This window comes from Alligator mississippiensis, chromosome 3, assembly GCF_030867095.1.
Source record: "Alligator mississippiensis isolate rAllMis1 chromosome 3, rAllMis1, whole genome shotgun sequence".
NCBI classification, from domain to species: Eukaryota; Metazoa; Chordata; order Crocodylia; family Alligatoridae; genus Alligator; species Alligator mississippiensis.
Window position 1 is genome coordinate 32,561,804 of NC_081826.1, and position 20,295 is coordinate 32,582,098.

The 20,295-nt window shown below is 45.2% G+C and overlaps 1 long non-coding RNA gene across 3 annotated transcripts in view; it reads left to right on the forward strand.

Annotated features, from left to right (window-relative positions):
- The window catches only part of LOC109285188 (uncharacterized), a 125,235-nt gene that overhangs the window by 55,036 nt on the left and 49,904 nt on the right, over positions 1–20,295 (forward strand). The gene's annotated exons all lie outside the window — the stretch shown is intronic.

Below are 20,295 nucleotides of genomic sequence, written 5' to 3' on the forward strand. Positions count from 1 at the left end.
TGTTTGTGTTTCTTAGATATCCTGTCTTAATATATTATTGGTAAAACCGTATCAACATTCTCTGAAAATATTGGCAAGGCATCTGTTGGCACAATTGTTAAAATAATATTTCTTAGACAGAAAGCAAAACTGAATTGGGAATTAACATGAGGGATTAAAATAACCTTGTGCCTTTGTTAGTTAAAGGTGCTCTCTATTTTTGACCACACTCTTTACATTGTAGTAAAAATAGTGATTTTGTTTTTAAAATGAAGGAATAAACTTCATTTTAAGGAAGGATCACATCCTTAGCTGATGGAAAGCAAAAGTCTTCTCAGAAGTGTAATAAGGGAGCGTGGTGGTGGGAGAGGGCATGACTGGGACAGCAGCCTTGTGTGCTGCCTCTGGCAGGGGAAGGGGGGCATGCAAAAATGACTGTGACTGACTGCCATCAGCACTGTAGCGGCCAGTGCTGCCCTGGGCATCACACAAATGCCTGAGGCACGGAGCTGCCTCTCTACACAGCTGACTCTTCTGACTGTGATGAAGCTACAACCCATTCTGCTTAGTTTCTATTATTTGGGGTATTAGCACTATTATCTGAGTTCTTGCTATCACCTGTCATTCTTTTGATGGAGAATTATTGCCTGGAAGATTCAGTCAACCCTGATACAATTTACCTGGCAGTCCATTTCAAAAATAGATTTATTAACATTTCTTTAGAATCAGCAAAAACAGGAGAACAAAAACCTTTATTGGCATTTAGAGCTGTCTTGTGCAAACATGTATCTGCCAAGTATAGTCTCTACCCCTGCAAAGGTATGTGCTAGGATTTTTTATTAAAGTAATTTTATGGGCTACAGTGGACCTACCAGTGATTAAGAGATTCATTTTTTTTTAGTGTTTTCTGAGACTGGTCATAACACTCACGACCATGATGAATTTTATTGGGTTCAGTGAGAGGAAACATTTGTCTTGTTTTCAGAATCAACCTCAGATTGTTATGTGAATGAGAGCATGTGATCTGTATGCTAGGATAACCATTAATGCCTAGTGGGTTTCACTAGCTAAGTTTCTGACAACTTTGATTGAAAGTGGTATAGTGGTGACTTGTAATCTGATCTATAGTCTGAGAATACTTAGTCTAAATCACACAACTCATTTTACACTTAAATTGTTTCACTAACTCCTAAGACCCATGTCCTTAAGGGTTAGTGTTTTAAACTCTCTGATCATTATTAACTTTGATAATTAACTAGTTATTTTAAAATTATGTCTCTACCCCTTTTTTGACACTAACAATGGAAGTTTGAAATAGTTTGAATATTTTAATAGGGTTAGCTAATTACAAAGAAAATTATAATAATTTATTTGAAGAGACAATAGATAGTAGGGTGTGTTATTATATAGGAGCTTATAACCAGATTGAGTTGTACATATGGTTCATTCAGAGTAGCAATGTTTCTAACCTGTTAACAATTAATAGGCTTTCAATGCAAGGGAGGAGAAATAGAACGGTTTTTAATGATGTTCTGTGTGGAGAATCAATTTATCCACACAAAACATCAATAAAAAACCTTTCTGTTTGGAGACTCAGTTTACTGTTATATCATCACTACTTAATTTTATAGCAGTGTAAAGAAAAAAACCACAAGCCTAGAAACTGACTAGGCATCCTACTCAGTGGGCGCATCTACATGTGCTCCAGACTGCGCAGTCATTTAGTACTACCTTAAACAATTACTAAATGCCTGCACAGTAACTGGTGTTACTGCGCAGTCCTGACCCTGCATGGGTTTTTTTCCCCCAGACTACTCCTTCATGTCCCCATTTGCAGCAATGAGCTATAGCAACATAGCTTGTCACTATGGCAATGTAGCGTCTTATGTAGACGCTGCCAGTATCACACACAAACTAAGGTGAAACTCTCCTTCAGTATTTTCTATTTTTCAGAAAATCTACTGAAAACAGATTTTAGAATATGTTCAAAGATTCTCTGTCCCCTCTGTCAAAAAAAAAAAAAGAAAGAAAGAAAGAAAGAAATCAGTCTGTTGTTCTTAATGGCTGGACTCTGTACAACTTCAAGGCCCAGATACAATGAGGATGGACATAATGTGACCGCTGGGCCAATGTACCTTGCCCACAGCTTGGGAGACCAGTCTCTTGTAAGCTCAAAGTTAATCTATTCTTCATGATTATTTAGTCCTGTGGTTTTTATTAGCTACAACTGCTTATCATGGTGTATTGTACTAACAACAGTGAACTTTTACCCCTTTCAGGCCATATTTGTCCCAGGGCCATAAGGTCAGTGTGTAACACTCTATGCCACCCAGTCTTATCGTTTCTTCCTTTTTGATAGACAAAAGGAAACAAACATTAGACACCGGAAGTGAACTATGAAATAACCTCTTGTAACATTGGTTTATAATGTCAGGAAGGGAGCTGGCTGGATCTGTCACAAAGACTTATGAACAAAAGGAAGAGTATAAATACTTTTCCTCTGTTGTTTTCTACAGTACTTTCTTCAAGGCTTAATTTTTCTAATCAAAGATTAGAAGGAAAAACATGGGTTCTACAATGCCAAGGACAGACACAATCTTGTTTTTTGGTAGGTCTGTCAGGTTAGGTTTTGTCTGGTTGCATGACCTTTACAAACCAATCTGGCTAGTCTGTGAACAGTCCTTGCAGAAGACAGGGAAGACCATTTTGTGCCTTGTATACACCAGCCACAGTCCCTTTCAAAGAATCATAAAAAGCCAGGGTTGGAAGGGACCTCAGGAGGTCATCTAGTCTAATCCCCTACTCAAAGCAGGACCAGCCCCAAACAGATCATCCTAGCCAAAGCTTTGTGCAAGGATGGAGCTTCCACCACTTCTCTGGGTAACCTTTTCCAGAATTTTACTATCCTCCTATAAGAATATTCTTCCTAATATTTAACCCAAACTTTGCTTGCTGCAACTTGAGACTGTTTCTCCTTGTTTTCTCATCTGCCACTTTTGAGAACAGTCTAGCCCCATCTTGTTTTGAACCCCGCTTCAGGTAGTTGAAGGTTGCAATTAAGTCCCCTCTCTATCTCCTCTCCTCTAGACTAAATAAGCCCAGTTTCCTCAGCCTTTCTTCATAAACGATGTCCTCCAGCCCCCTCACCATTTGTTGTTGCTGTCGGCTGGACTATCTCCAATTTCTCCACTACCTTTCTGTAGTGGGGGGACCAAAACTGAACACAGTACTTCAGATGTGGCCTCACCAGTGCTGAATAGAGGAGAATAATCACGTCCCTTGACCTGCTGGCAACATACCTACCACTACAGCCCAGTATGCTGTTAACCTTCTTGGCAACAAGGGCACACTGCTGGCTCATATTCAGCTTATTGTCCACTGTAATACCCAGGTCTTTTTCTGCAGAGCTACTGCCCAGCCAGTTAGCTCCCAGCCTGTACTGGTGCATGGGATTGTTCTGTCCTAAGTGCAGGACTTTGCACTCATCCTTGTTGAACCTCATGAGATTTCTTTTGGTCCAATTCTCCAGTTTGTCTAGGCCACTCTGCATTCTAGCCCTACCCTCCAGCATATCTATTACTCCCTCCAGCTTGGTGTCATCTGCAGACTTGCCAAGGGTGTACTCTATGCCATCTTCCAGTTCGTTGATGAAGACTTTGAACAAAACTAGCCCCAGGATCAACCCCTGGGGCACTCCACTTGATACCGGCTGCCAACTAGACATCAAGCCACTGATTACTACTCTCTGAGTCAGATGCTCCATCCAGTTTTCTCTCCACCTTACAGTCCATTCATCCAACCCATACTTCCTTAGCTTGCCTGTGAGAATGTTGTGAGAGGCCTGTGAGAATGTTGTGGAAGACTGTATCAAAAGTCTTGCTAAAAATCAAGGTACACCACATATACCGGTCTCCCCACATCCATATCGCCAGTCACCTCATCATATTAGCCAATCAGATTGGTCAGGCATGACTTGTCTCTGGTGAATCCATGCTGACTGTTCCTAATCGCCTTTTTTCTCCTCCAAGTGCTGAGAAATGGATTCCATGTTTTTTTCCAGGGACTGAGGGGAAACTGACTGGTCTGTAGATCCCTGGATCCTGGTTTTTCCCTTTTTAAAATATGGGCATTGTTTGCCCTTTTCCAATCATCTGGGACCTCTCCTGATCACCATAAGTTTTTAAACATGAGGCCAGTGGTTCTGCAATCACATCAGCTGACTCCCTCAGGCCCCATTTGGCCCCATGGACTTGTACACATCCAGCTTTTCTAAATAGTCCCTAACCTGTTCTTTCATCACTGTTGGCTTCTCAACTCCTCCCCAAACTGTGTTGCCCAGTGCAGTAGTCAGGAGCTGACCTTGTCTGTGAAGGCTGAGGCAAAAAAGGCATTGAGAACTTCAGCCTTTTCTGCATCCTCTGTCACAAAGTTGCCTCCCCCATTCAGTAAAGGACCCACACTTTCCCTGATCCTCCTGTGGCTAATGACATACTTGTAGAAACCTTTCTTGTTACCCTTCACATCCCTTGATGTCTGAAACTCCATAGTTTTACCAGATGACAAAGTGAATCTCTTTAATAATTTCTTTGCCTCCATTTTTCTGAGCAGGGACCAGGTCATCCCCCCCACTGGGATCCCCAACGGTCTCAGGGGAGGCACAACCAGGCCCAGGTTCAGTGTGGATCTAGTCAGGGAACTTCTGGTGGGACTAGACATGTTCAAATCAGCAGATCCTGATGATGTCCACCCCAGAGTGCTGAAGGAATTGTGGGACCCCTGGCATGGCTTTACAAGCACTCATGGTACTCTGGTGAGGTACCAGAGGACTGGAAAAGGGCCAATGTGGTTCCCATTTTCAAAAAGGGAGGAAGGAAGACCCAGTAAACTATAGGCCATTTAGTCTTACCTCAGTTCTGGGGAAGCTCTTTGAGAAAATTATCCAGGTGCATATCTGTGAGGGACCATGCCCTTGGCCCACACTGGTGGATGGCATGCTAGCATGGGACAGTGGATCCCCCTCTTCCATGTCCCCCTGCCTCTGCCATTCTGCCTCCCTGACTTTCTTTACCAGTGCTTCCATCCACAGATTCAGTGTTTGGCTGCTATGTATGGTGCCTTTCACCCTTGGGTCACACATGGCAGCCAGCACATGGACTGTATTGGACCACAAGGGATCAAGCCATTTCCTGATGCCCTCTTTCATCCACCTCACCAGTGCCTGCACATCTGGTGACAGTGGCTTGCCCCAGCCATTGATCCCCTGGAAGCTCTCCATTTGGCTCTGAAGTTCCCTTACTATGGGGATCACCTGGCTAAAGAGGGCTTCAGCAGCGCTGAGGCTCTTGGTGGTCTCGAGGAAGGGCTTGAGGACCACCAAGATCTGGGAGATGGTATCCCACTCAGCTCTGTTCAGGGGGCTGCTGATCCCAATCTCCCCAAGGAAGACCATCTCATGGGTGGCCTTCTGTTGCTCCACCAGCTTCTTGAGAATCAGGTATGTGGAATTCCACTGAGTCTCCACATCCTGCATGATTTTGTGTTGTGGGATGTTCAGCTGTTTGTTTATCCCCCTTGTGCTTTGGTGGAAGTAGCCTGCCACCTTCATGCATTTTGAAATTAGCTTGCTGGTGGTGCTGGTGCCATCACTGGCAGCCCTGTCCCCCTCCAAGGTGTCTTTGACAACAATGTGCAACTTGCGGGCCACACAGCGGATGCCAACAAAGTTGGCATCATGGACCTCCTTCATCATATTGGCCCCATTGTCAGTGACCATGAATCCACGGGTAAGCTTGCCCTGCCCAGTGAGTCACCCCTGCACCAAGCAGTTCAAGGCTCCCATTATCTCTGTTGCTGTGTGGGACTCATCCATCACCTAGGCTTGAAGGAGAGCCCACTGATGGCCTAACTGGTCACACCTGTGCCCTGTGAGGGAGAGGTAGGCATGATCTCACCAGTACAACCAGTGGAAGGGAGGAGCTATCACCAAGAAGGAGTACTCCTTCTCGGCCTGGGAGTGTAGGAGGGCTGTTAGGAAGGCCAAGGAAGAGGTGGAACTCAGACTAGCGTCCAGGATTAAGAACAACAAAAAGTGCTTTTTCAAGTACATTGGGAGCAAGAAGAGGGCATCAGGCAATGGAGGGCCCCTGCAAGATGCGAACGGTAATCTTGTGGCTATGCTAGACAAGAAAGTGGATGTTTTTAACAGTTTCTTTGCCTCTGTTTTCTTGAACAGGGAGCAGGATATCCCACCTACCGGAGGTAGGGACATTCTTGGGGATAGCTCAATCAGGCCTTCAGTCAGCACAGATGTAGTTAGGGATCTTCTGGAAGGGCTAGATATTTTTAAATCTGCAGGTCCAGATGCCCTCCACCCAAGGGTGTTGAGGGAGCTGGCAGGGGTCATCATGGAGCCCTTGGCCCGGCTGTATGAGCATTCATTGTCATCTGGCCAGGTGCCAGGGAATTGGAAACTGGCTAATGTGGTCCCAATTTTCAAGAAGGGGAGGAAGGAGGACCCAAGTAACTATAGGCCTGTAAGCCTCACCTTGGTGCTTGGGAAGATCTTGGAGAGAATCATCAAGGAGCACGTCGGTGGGGGGCCAGCAGGGGAGATCATGTTCAGGGGCAATCAGCATGGCTTCACCAAAGGCAGATCCTGCCTGACCAACCCGATTGCTTTTTATGACCAAATAACTAAATCCTTGGATGATGGTGTCACCGTGGATGTAGTCTTTCTAGACTTTAAGAAGGCCTTTGACACTGTCTCTCACCCCATCCTCATCAATAAATTGACTGTGGCTTTGATGCCTGCACAGTTGGATGGGTAAAAAATTGGCTGATGGGGTGCACCCAGAGAGTGGAACTCGTCCCCCTTTCTGTCCACCTTTCCCCCACTGTTCCAGGTTGGTTTGGGAGGATGGGGGCTTTGGAGCAAGAGGGGGACTTCCCTCTGGGCACACTCCCTCTGCTGCCAGGCTGAGGAGGAGCAAGGACAGGGTGGTGGTGCCTGCAGAGATGAATCAGCATCCCTATGGTGCTCATATGTTTTGGTCCCTTGCTCCGACTGGTTTTGGCTCAGCAGTACAGGCAGATAGTGTACGTGGGATCATCCACCAGCTCAAAATGATCCCAGACCACACTACCTGCTCACTTCTGGGGTGTGGGTGCATGTGTGGATGCTGCTGCACTTTCCTCCTCCTCAGCAGGCAGAGGCACAGCAAGAGGAGGAGTGGACTCAGCTGAGCTGCTTGCCTCCACCTGTACATCAGTGTCCTCTGAAGTGCCTTCTGGGGAAGGAGACCAGGCTCTCAGAGAAACATGAGGAGTGTCAAGCACAAACTCACTTGATTCCCCCTCCTCCCCCAGAATTTCCCTTGCTAGGGCACTGAGATCCAGATCCAGCACCAGCACTTCCTCTGGCACTGGAAGGCTCATCATGGGAAGTGAAATAGGGGTGCTGTGCTGGTGCTGCTGCTGCTGCTTGTGGCTATCATGGTGGTGGTGGGGGCCATCATGGTGGTGTGCATGGAGGGGATTCAGTCTCAGGCACAGGCAGTGTCACTGGCACTGCTCCCCTCTCCTTGCTGCTTGTAGCAGGCTCATCCCTTTTAGCTGGAGGACAGAGGCTACATCTCAATTTGGGGTGAGGGGGACTTACAGCTCTCCCTCTACCCCCTCTTCCCCCTCTCCCTGAAGACTGGCCAGTGTGGCCACCTGCCTTTCCACCATGCTTCATGGTGTGTTTCATGCCTTCCTTTTCTACAAATATATAAATATATTTGCATTCCTATATAAATAATGTATAGGTATCTGGTGTAAATAAGAAATGTTAAACAGCAAGTATATGACTTAGTCCCTGTATAAATTCAAAAGTGTGGGTGCAAGAGCATAGGTAGGTATGTGGTGCAAATAAGAAATGTATAAAAGCAAATAGAAATATGGCTTTGTCTCTATATAAATTCTCTAATGTATGCTGCAAAGCTTTAAATGTATAGAAATAAAATATAAATGTATTTCACTTCCTATATAAATTAAATTCTACAGTACTCCTATCCAATATAATTATCAAATTCAAATGAATAAATAAATTAATATAATAAAATAAAAGCTTTGAAGAAAAAGGTATTTTGAATCTGAAATCCCTCTTCCTAACAAGTAGGAATTCCTTTAGAAGATCAGTGCTGCTAGCCATAGTTGTCTGACACTGAGCTGCTGGAATACACAGCTCAGTAACTGACACCAAGGCAGAAAGCAGGTCAGTTCAAACAATGCTGCCTTTTATGCAATTTTTCCATCCCTCCCCCGGAGCACTGGGATTGGAAGGGACCTCAGGGAAGGATGACAGTCACTGGCCAGCTACACAGTCAGTAATGAGAGCGCTCCCTCTCCCCACCTTCCCCCCACTTCCCCCTCCCTCTCCTTACTTTAGTTTCTGTTTTCCTGCAGGCAAGCCCAGCTTGAGCTTCAAAACTTGAAACATTTTGAAATTTTCAAAATATTTTGACTTGCCTCATTTCATTTTGAGGCTGTTTTGAAGCTCTCAGTTTCATTTCAATATCACTGGTTTGAGCTCAAAACAAGTCAAAACAGCATTGAAATGAAATTGCCAGTGAAACTTCATACAACCCTAGTGAAGACCTCTGCTTGCTGCCAGAAGTCACAAGCTTCCAGCTTCCACCTTCTTGGTTGTCCATGTCCTCTTCTCTAGCTCTCCATCTGGCATTTCTTCCCAGTCCACAGTCTTGGAGGAACTCCTTGTGGTGGAGGATGCTTCAGAGCCTTGTCACCCCCTCCTGTAGTTCTCCTGTCTGTTCCCTGAGAGACATGACCTGAACTATACTGGCCATTCACCCCTAAAGACACACATGTCCCCAGCAGAAGAAAAAGAAGCAGAAAATAGTGTCCCCCAGACCCTGAAGCACCATTTCTCTCTAAGCTTCCTATGTGGTAGTGTAATTGTGTACCCAGTCTTAGCTCTTCACTGAGTCAATAGTACAGTTTTGGTCCTCTACATTGTGCGTATGCATGTATGGATGTTTGTGATTGTGTTATTTATAACAGGGAGATTTTTCTACGTTTAGCAGCACAACCAGTTGAGAAAAAATAGGTAATAGATCATTCTCTATATTTAGCTAGTTCTGTCATAGAAGAGAATTGTTTACATAGTTTGATGCTCATCTTCTAGAAAAGCATGCACAATTTAGCATATAGCTATACATATCTGGATCAAGAGTGGACAATATAGAGTATGCAATTACTAACTATAGAAATTACTATTACTGACTGTGCACACTATTCCCTGCATATGATAGGCAGGTATTCCAATGCCTGTGTTAGGAAACTCAATCCCTGTCTTTTCTTGCCATAATGGCATTTCTGGAAAGGGAACGTTACAGCTAGTGACAGACAGTTAAAAAGCTTGAGCCTGAATTGATTGAAACTTTGCAGGTTACTCTAACCTGCATATATTGAACTGATTCGCAAGTGGATAGACCTTCAGTTTTGGTTTCAGAAATGCAGGCACATGCCTGAAGTGGCTCAGGCTAGAAGCCAGGGGGCATTAGAGTGAGCCTTCCCATCCCTTCCAGCTGAGTGGTGGAGTGTGGCCAAGCCCTGGCAGGATGTGATGATTAGGGAGGTGGTTAGGCCCCCACCCTGGCCTGCAGATTCCCCAGCTAGGGTGTGCTTGGAGGGGAAGGGGGAAGCAGCCCTTGTTAGGCTTTTGCCTGCTTGCAGCTCAAGGGTGGAGAGTGTTGCCAGACCCTGGCCCCTGGCTAGCACTCTGAGGCAAAGCTGGGGGAGGGAGGAGCTGCTTGTGTGGAAAGCTGTGATATACAGCCAAGCCCTCAGATACCGCTGAATTTGCACTGAGGAGAACCCCCAGGATTGCCACCTCACAAATCTTAAAAAGGATTTCACTCAACAAGGACACTTCTCCAGAGAGATAGATCACATCTTTGAAAGAGCCACCTGGATACCACGTGAAGAATTGCTGCATTACAGAAGGAAAACCCCTTATGAATTGCACACCACTGGTTATGACATATCACCCCTCCCTTGAACCTTTATGGAAAATCCTCAAACACTTGCAACCCATACTAGAAGGAGACCCAATTCTTAAAGAGATCTTCCCAGAACCACCTATCCTAGCCTTTAAACAAGCACCAAACCTCACTAACCTCATCACCAGAAGTGTATTTCCTATGGCTCAAAATGCACTGAATGGATCCAGACCATGCCATGACAAGAAATCCACCGCCCCCAGAATTACTTCACCTTACAACAGAACCATCAGCATTCCCGGATCTTACAGCTGCACCTTCAGAAATATAATATGTCTAATCCAATGCAGCAAATGCCCTGATGGAAAATACGTAGTAGAAACCAAACAACAACTGTGCACCAGAATGAATGCACATTGGAAATCTATTAAAGACAATCATAGGCAATGCGTAGTCAAGGCATGGGGGGCATGTGCCCCCCTTGAGATTGACTTCCAAAGCCACTGTGGCTTGTGCAGGTGGTTGCCGCCCCCTTCCCCCCCCCCCGGTGATGCAGCTGCTGATGGCTGTGGGTGGTCCATGATTGCTGCCTGCTACTCACCACTCCCCCTGCCACTGACACCACAGGCGGCAGCTGCCAGTGGTATGCACTCACTGCTATGGTGCCTGCCCAGTCACAGAAGGCACCAGTCATTCCTAAAGACAAGAATACTGTCTTCTTGTGGGGGCACATTTCTCACAAGAAAATCACTTTCCAATCTCTGAGTTCTAATCTTCAAAGGGAATTTACAAAACACCTTTCACAGATGAGCCTATGAACTTCACTTCATCAACCTCCTGGATATAAAAAATCATGGACTAAATATAGACTTTGGATTTATGACACATTATAACCTGCCTGACATCTGACTCCCCAGGTACTTCTCCACTATTTACCTGCTACATTCACCCCTCCCTGTCTCTAACCCACTGACTTCTTAATTTACATCTTCACTGACTGGCTTTCTTGCATGCATACTAGCCTCTGGCTTCTTTCCTATTCATTCCATCCAGGAAGAGCACACATGAACTGAAGGTGCTTCCTCAGCCTGTCAAAGTGTTTTTGAACCTGAAAGCTTGCTAAGAAAAAAAATTTCCAACTATTTTGTTGGTCTAATAAAAGATATCAGATTTACCCAAAGAACCTTGTCTGCATCTGTTGATGGAACTCAATCCCTCTCTCTGCTTTGTCATGCTGTCTGTGGCTGTGGACAAGAAGCAAATGGCACCAAAGCCTCTCAGAACTGCCTCTGAGATGCTTGGACCTTGACAACTTTGAAGCAAGCCAACGGGGAGCTTACCGGAACACAAAGGATACCAGTCCATCAAGCCCTAGAAAAGAAAACAAAAGCGTCTCTCATTAGTTTCAAGCTCTTCTTACCTTCAGGGTGCATTTGCATTTGTAAGACACTGGCTTCTTGATGAGGAAGAAGCAGCCTGGCTGCAGCCCTGATTAGTTGCAGGAAGCCCTAAGCCGACACTGTTCTGTCTGCCTCCATTCCAGTGAAATTGGAGACACACACACACATGAACACCTCTCAGCATTAGCTAGCATGGGGCAGAGCATCGTTAGATGCTGGCTGGGGTCCCTGCCATGGGGAAAGGTGGGAGGGAAGAGGGAATCCTGTTTGAGCAGTGAGTGGTGAGTGGGGCAGGGACAGGGGAAATTTTGGCAGACCCTGCTGTGCTTCTGCCAGGCAGACCCCAGCTGCAGTTCCCCATCCCCTTCTCAGCCAGCTGGAGCAGTGATAGTGCTTCAGCTAGGGAGGAGAGGGGAGGAGAGGGGTGGAGCTAGGCCAGCCATGCTCTCTGAAGCAGACAACCCAGCCCTGCCCAGGGCTAAAAAGCATGCTGGGATGCTGGGGGACTGATTTAACATGAACTAGGAATGGGTCTGGGACAGAAATTCCATAAACTGGTTTGACTCAAATCAGTTTGAGTCAGTTTGGGGACCTGGTGACCATCTATAAACTCACTAGGGGGGACCAGAAGGGTTTGGGGGAGACCTTGTTTCCCCTAATACCCCCCCGGGATAACAAGAAATAACGGCCACAAGTTGTTGGAGAGTAGGTTTAGATTAGACATCCAGAAGAACTACTTCACAGTTAGGGCAGCTAGGATCTGGAACGAACTTCCAATGGAAGTGGTGCTGGCTTCTACCCTGGGGGTCTTTAAGAAGTGGCTTGATGCCTACCTGGCTGGGATCATTTGAGCCCAGTTTTCTTCCTGCCCAGGCAGGGGGTCAGACTTGAAGATATACAAGGTCCCTTCTGACCCTACTTCTATGATTCTATGATTCAGTTATGTCTGATATTACATTCAGCCAGGTTTATCTTAAATCAGTTTTGGCCATTTTGGAAGTGGTTTATGTGCACTGAACTTCTGTTCTGTTACAGGTTTAAACCAGTTTCTGATCGCTTAAACTAGTTTTTTGTGTGTAACTTCTGTTCCTAGCCCATAAGACTATCTCCTGCTTCCTTTACTTACATGAGTAATTTATATGGATTGATATCACTAAGCCAACTTCCAAGAAAAAACAAACCAGATTTTACCACTGTATTGATGAAAGCAAAATAAATATAACTAGAAGCTGGTTGCATGTAAGATATAGTAAGCCTAGAGGAAGTGCCAATCAGTTTTGAACTTTATCTCAACACTGATTGGCAGCGAGGCACTAAGAGACCATGGCCTCTTAGAACGGGTAGTCCACGAGCAATGGTTGTTCCTTAAGAACTCAATCCTTGAAGCACAATGAAAGTCCATTCCGTCCCACAGGAAATGCTGTCAGTGGGCTGGGGAGCCCCTTTGGATCAATAGAGAACTTTTGGATGTCCTGAAACTAAAAAGAGAAGCCTACACCAGATGAAAAATGGGAGTCATCACCAAGGAGGACTACATGGCATTAGCCTGTCACAACCCAAAGTTGTGATTTTTTGTTTGTGTGTGCTTCGGCACTGCTAAATTATTTTCCCTGCTAAATTGCAGCTTCCTTGCACAGTGGAGTTTTCTGCTGCAGAAGAGAACCCCGGTGCAACGGAGAATTTCCTGCCAATTTGAAGCTTTCTTTGCATGGTGCATTTCTTTTGCATCTAAAAAATGCACGGTGCAAGGAGTTCCCGCTATTTGTATGAGGATTCGTGCCACATTATTGGCCGATTCTAATACATGCACACGTGGCAGCTACCGATTGGCTTGCTAGCCATATAAAGGGCTTGGGTGGTTTCCGCCCAAGTCGGAGATAGAGCAATTGGAGTTCGAGAGGGAGAGCGTGAAGATCTCTAAGCGCTACGGATCCTTACAGACCCAATGCATTTCTTAAAAGGCAACAGAGGCCTGAACAGCCTCTAGCCTCTCCCCGTCACCGATAAATTCCTAGACGTATCCCTTCCTGCATATTAAAGATACGAACCCGCGGAGCTTTAACAACTCTGGGGCAAGAGAACTGAACCGAACCCATGGAGCTTTGGCAACTCCGTGGGAGAGAAACTACCGAACCTGCAGAGGTTTAACAACTTCGGGGCTAGAACGAATTTGTCATAGTCCTCCAACGAGGATTTAAGCGGAGCTGCACCTGAAAACTGTCCAGCCTACACCGCAACCATCTTGGGTGTAAGTAAATAATCTTTAAATCAACCATTACACCTCCATAACTAATTCTAGCTTGCCCCCGGTCTCCTCTGGCCTCGCGTGCCCGGGCTGCTGGCCACAGCCCGCGTGTGCAAAGATGGGCCCGGCTCACCCCTGGCCCGCACATAGCCTACACCTGTAGAGAGTGGACCAGAAAAGCCAAGGCAGAAACTGAACTCAGGCTAGCCACAGGAATCAAGGACAACAAAAAGTCCTTCTTCAGATATGTGGGAAGTCAGAGGAAAAACACAGGCAACACTGGACCCCTGCTAAATCAAATGGGGCAGCTGACGTCTGACGCTTAGGAAAAGGCCAGTTTCCTAAATGATTACTTTGTGTCAGTCTTCTACCCATCTGAAGGGGTTACCCTATCAGATAGGACACAGAGCATCCGAGGGGTGGTAGATGGGCCCACAATTAATGTAGATTAAGTAAGGGAACACCTCAAGAGGCTTGATATCCACGTGTCCGCAGGCCCATATGGAATGCACCCGAGAGTCCTGAAAGAGCTGTCCAACATCATAGCACACCCTATGGCAAAGATATTTGAGAACTTGTGGTGCTTGGGAGAGGTACCAGAGGACTGGAAAAGAGCCAGTGTAGTCTCACTCTTCAAGAAAGGAAGGAAGGAAGACCCAGGGAATTACAGAGCAATCAGTCTGACATCCATACCTGGGAAGATCCTGGAGAAAATTATCAAGGGTTCCATCAGTAGCAGGCTAATGGAAGGCAACCTTCTGAATGCCAGCCAATATGGCTTTGCTGTTGGAAGGTCCTGCCTGACCAACCTCGCTTCCTTCTATGACCAGATGATGCATTGGCTGGACAAGGGAGACGAGGTTGATGTCTTATATCTGGATTTCACGAAGTCCTTTGACTTGGTCTCCCATGATGTCCTCATCGCTAAGCTGAAGAACTGCAGCCTCGACCATCTCACAGTTCGATGGCTGGGAAACTGGTTCCGGGGTCATACCTAAAGTGTATTAGTTGATGGGAGCAAATCAATTTGGTGCAAGGTGACCAGTGGTGTCTCTCAGGGCTCAGTACTTGGGCAAGTACTCTTCAACATCTTCATGAATGATCTGGATTTGGACATCAGATGAGGACCGGCAAAGTTCACGGACAACACGAAACTATGGGGGAAGGTGGTCACACTGAAGGATAGGCTGGGGATACAGGCTGACCTTGACAGGCTCACAAGGTGGGCAGACCAAAACCTGCTGGAATTTAACATAGAGAAGTGCAGGGTGCTCCACCTTGGGAGGAAAAACCAGCATCATACTTATAGGCTTGCAAGTGCTATGCTTGCTAGCACCACGAACGAAAGACTTGGGGATCTTGATTGACCACAAAATGAATATGAGCCACCAATGTGATGCCATAGCTGGCAAAGGAAACCCAAATCTGGCATGTATCCACTGATGTATCTCAAGCAAAAACAGGGACGTCATCCTCCCACTTTACGCAGCCTTGGTGAGGCTGCAGCTAGAGTATTGCATCCAGTTTTGAGCCCCCACTTCAGGAGGGACATGGATAAGCTTGAGAAAGTCCAAAGGAGAGCCACCCACATGATCAAAGGCCAAGAGAGCAAGCCTTATGAGGAGAGGCTGAGGGACATGGGACTTTTCAGCCTGGAGAAGAGAAGGCTCAAAGGGACTTGATTGCAGCCTATAAGTAAATTAGAGGGGTGCACCAGGATCTCGAGGAACAGTTGTTTACTAGGGCTCCCGAATGGATTACTAGGTCTAACAGCCACAAACTTCTGGAAGGCTGATTTAGACTGGACATAAAGAAAAACTTCTTTATAGTCTGAGTGTCCAGGGTCTGGAACAGATTCCCCCCAGAGGTGGTGCAAGCACCTACTCTGGACTCATTCAAAAGGCATTTGGATGCATATTTTGGTGGGATCATTTGACCCCAGCAGACTTCCTGCCTATGGCAGGGGGGCTGGACTTGAGCTTGTGAGGTCCCTTCCAGTCCCTAACGTCTATGAAATCTATGAAATATGATATTAATAAGAAAATGTTACTGACATAAGATACATAGGTAAGGTTTTTCTGTTCACCCATTTTCACATTCTGTTTAAGATGAACCTTGGTACAACAAAAACAATACTCTTTATTAGCCGTTGTCTTTCTGATTAAATCCATTTTTTCATGCTGATTTACTATTTTTAGTGCACAATTTCTCACACAGAGGTTTGAGATAAAAGCTATAAACTGCCAACTGTACATAATAAGGATGTCATTTCAGGTCGAAGTGGCACAGTGGGCTTCTGCACCATTCTTTGATCTCTGGAGATCTGAACTCACATTCTGACTTTGATCTCAAGTGAAATTGAGTTTTGTACTGTAGAAGAACACAGTTCAACTCACCAATGTTCTCACAGCTCAGTACAATTGCTGTTCTATGTCTGAGAGAGGCCCTGGGTACAAGTGGGGTCAGCATTGAAATGTATTGGCTAAACTGAGTGAGCAACTTTGCAAAGTAGTGTACATGATGTTGGGCTCATTAGTCTTGTTTGCCCCTCACTTTCACAACTTCAAATTTTACTCATAACTTTAACATCAAATGCTATTATTGTGTGTGTGACACCAAGAATTCCCAACCATGTTGTGTGTTGCCTTCTAAATATTAGTTAGATTCTGCACTATTATGATGCATTTATCTTTTGAATGAAAAGTAGCTTGCTAGTGTCACATTTTTCTTTTTCTGTGCATCTTGTTCATATGTTGGGTATTATCTGGACCTGTAAAGACTTCCACAGGTAGTAAAGTTTAAAGTGTTTGCTGGATCAAAGACCTAGATTATGAGCACTTTTGTGTAGGGATTACTTTTTTATGGTGCATCTATAGAGTACATGGTACTCAGGGATCAGGGCCCCATTGAAGTGTTGCAATACATATAATACAGTTAATAATGCTTGAAATAGAAGTATCCTGTGTGAGCCACAGACAAATGTTAGTTGGAAAGACATGATTGCCATTGATCTTGCTGTAATTTAAATGAGAATAGCAAGCTAACCATAATGAAGCAGTAAATAATATTGCAAGTAAAATAATGGAGTTATAAGGAATAACAGCCATAAGCTGACTGAGAGTAGATAAAGACTAGACATCAGGAGGCACTACGTCACAGTCAGGGTGGCTAGGATCTGGAACCAACTTCCAAGGGAAGTGGTGCTCACCCCTACCCTGGGGATCTTCAAAAGGACGCTAGACAACCACCTAGCCAGGTTCGTTTGACCCCAGCATTCTTTCCTGCCCATGGCAGGGGGTTGGACTTGATGACCTGCTTAGGTCCCTTCCAACCCTACCAACTATGAAACAATGAAATGCCATGAAAGCCTCCTATAGCTTCAGAGCCACACTTTTGATTCAGTTCCTATTGCCTGTTTAAGAAGATAAAATAAATTATGTTGAAATCATATTAAAAAAAAATAGTATGATATCAGGATTCTCCAAGGACTAATGAGCATCCAGATCCTAGAACCACCTCATTTTTAGACCTCCAGCACAAGTGTGGATGTAGCTGGGCCTGATGGGATGTAGAACAGAAGGACTGTTAAAAATTTGTCCTGCATCCAGTAAAGCACATTATGCCTTTTTATTACCCATTTCTTGAAAAATATTCATGCAATTCTGTTTCCTGGACTGTAGCAGGAATTAAACAGCCCATAGCTCCAAGCCACATTGTAGTCAGTACTTCATCTAAGAGCTTAGTTCCATAGCTTTTTCTTAGGACCATGCTACTAGTGCTCCTATGCCTGGGGCATCTTGGAAACCTTTCTCTCTCATATGCTGAACTTTTGGCTCTTTCACGGACACCCAAACTTTTATCAAATTATAAGTAGTGAAATCCCTCCATCCATGTGTATCTTACATGTGAATTTATTCCTGGCTGTGACATGTATTTTGAATTGTAACTCCTATTGTCTCAGGTGTCTGGTTCCAGAAGAAAGCAGAACTGTTTGTTCACCCCAGAAGAAGGAAAGCTGTTGCCTCAGTAAATTTCAAAATTTGACCCTACTTATAACAATACAAAAAATTACATGCCATTCATCTAGAGGCCAGAAATAATTTGCTTACTTGTAGTAAAACAGTCTACTTGGGATAAAGGAGGAAGCTTCACAACACCACTTTATCCCATCTATCTTTAAAATATAAGCAGCAATTAAAGGATACACACAAGTCTAAATGTTTAGCAATGTCAAAAAATGTGCCTGGAAAGTCCATGCCAATAAGGCATTTGTACAAACTGCCTGAAAGCCCCTGTTGAAGAAAGCACACTCATTTCTTCAAGAGTAAGATGGAAGGAGTAAGTGTACCTTTTGCAGCAGAATGTCTATTTGTATTCATAGAATGATTTCTTAATTAATCATGTAATTAGACAATGAATCTCATCATTCTGGAATTTGTTATTGCACTAATCAAGACTTAAATGTTTAACAAGTGAAATTTATTAAACTGTATCAAATTACCTTTCTGCTTCTGAATGATTAATTATAAAATATTAAATGCTTTCTATCATGCCTGTGTGTATATGTGTGAGTGTCTGTCTATATGCATGTTCAAAAGAGTATTAGAGGTAAGCAGAAGTTTTTAGAGTGATGTGACTGTAAAGTGAATAATTCTTAAAAAATAAGAAAGAAGGGAAGGTCCTTTTCCTTGAATGAGTTTTGAGTGCAATAAAGGATGTGAAGATTTTCAAGTAATAATCAATGGACTAAAACTAGGGACAAACATTTTCCCTACCCGGGAAAGCTTTTAGCTCAAACTGTAAGTACTTCACATACTAAATGGAAGGCAAGGTTATTTGCGTAGATGTGATATGTTTTATTAGACCAACTGAGTAGTTGGAAAAAGTTCTTTGCAAGCTTTTGAGTGCAATCTCCCTTGTTTCAAGGAGATAGGTGCAGAGGTTTCTCAGAAGCTGCACCTCAAAGCCTTGAAAACAAAACTTGTGACACTTGCCGGCAGCAGCAGCTAATGTCATCCGGCATGCAGATGCGGGCGCCCGCACCCCCGGGAGGGCTGCAGTTCACACCCAGTCCTGGAGAAGACTGATGCTGCTGCTGCAGCCTGGGAACAGTACTGGGCACAGCTCACACTCAGCATCGGGCTCCATTGAGCTCAGCATAGTGACAGGAGGCAGAGCACAGGCCCAGCTCTGCCAGCCTCCCACTGGCTGGGCTGCTCTCTGAGTGGCTCTGCAGCCCCATGGAGCTCAGCTTGGTGGTGGGAGGTGGAGCACAGTGCTGGCTCTGACTTTCCCATCACTGGGCTCCATGGGGCTGCAGAGCCGCTCAGAGTGCAGCCCAGTGGCAAGAGGCAGGGATAGCTGGGGCTGCGCTCCACCCACCTTCCACCACTGGGCTGAGCTCCATGGGGTTGCGGAGCCACTCGGAGCACAGCCTGGTGGCAGGAGGTGGAGAGAGCCAGGGCCGTGCTCCACCTCCCACTGCTGGGATGAACTCCATGGGGCTGTGGAGCCACTCAGAGCGTAGCCCAGGGGCAGAAGTCAGGCAAAGCTGGGGCTACACTCCAATCAGCTTTGCCAGCCCCACAGAGTGCAGCCTGGTGGTAGGAGGCGGGGAGAGCCAGGGATGCACTCCCCTCCGGGCTGAGCTCCATGGGGCTGTGGACCTTGGAGCACAGCCCTGGCTCTCCCCTGCCTCCCGCCACTGGGCTTCTTTGAAACTCAAAATGTTTCAAAACTTTCGAAACTTTTGAGTGCCCTCATTTCATTTCAAAGCTGTTTTGAAACTTTTTATTTCATTTTGATTTTGCTGTTTTTAGCTTGAAATGCATTGCAACAGCTTCCAAATGAAACACTCAGCGAAATTTCGCACAGCCCTACTGGGTAACCCTCTTCTGGGTAGTGGAATTTGCCTATAATAATTCCTCTCATGTCACCATGAAACAAAGTTTCTTCTTTGCCTACTATGGTTTCCACACTTGTGTACCTCCTACTTCTGTCTTCAGTTCTAGCAGCCATGGAATTAGTTATACACATATATCAAGTACAAAAAAATGGAAAATCACCTGCAAGATACTAAGAAAGCTTATAAGGGGCAGGCTGACTGGGGTTACGTTTGCCATTGGGGTGAAATCTGGCTGTTGGCATGAAATCACCAAGCAGCCTGGACATCTAGTAAGCTGGATCACACAGGTTCCTCTGTTCTTTCCAGATTACAAAACACATCAGCCCCATGACTTTTAAGTTCAGATTCCCAGATACCATAAGGGTCCATCCCATATTTTGTGCATCTTTTTAAAAACCTTATGTCACAAACCCCTGTCTGGATTGAAACATGTCACTAACACTACTCATTTACAGTCCAGGGGCAAAGTACGGGGAAGCTTTTGTTTTATAGACTGGGAGGGATATAGCCCAGTAGACAAGTCTTGGGAACCTGAGGAAAATGTTCATGCCCCTGAGGAAATTTGTCAGGTTTTATTTAGGAAGTGGGCTAAAAGAAGCTAGGTCATAACCCTTAGCTTTAAAGTTGGTTATGAGAGGTCTCTTCCAAACAGGCCCTACAAAAGGGGATGATATAGTTGAGGATGGTCCTGCTTTGAGCAGGAGCTTGGACTAGATGACCTCCTGAGGTTTCTTCTAGAGCTAATTTTCTATGATTCTAAAGTTT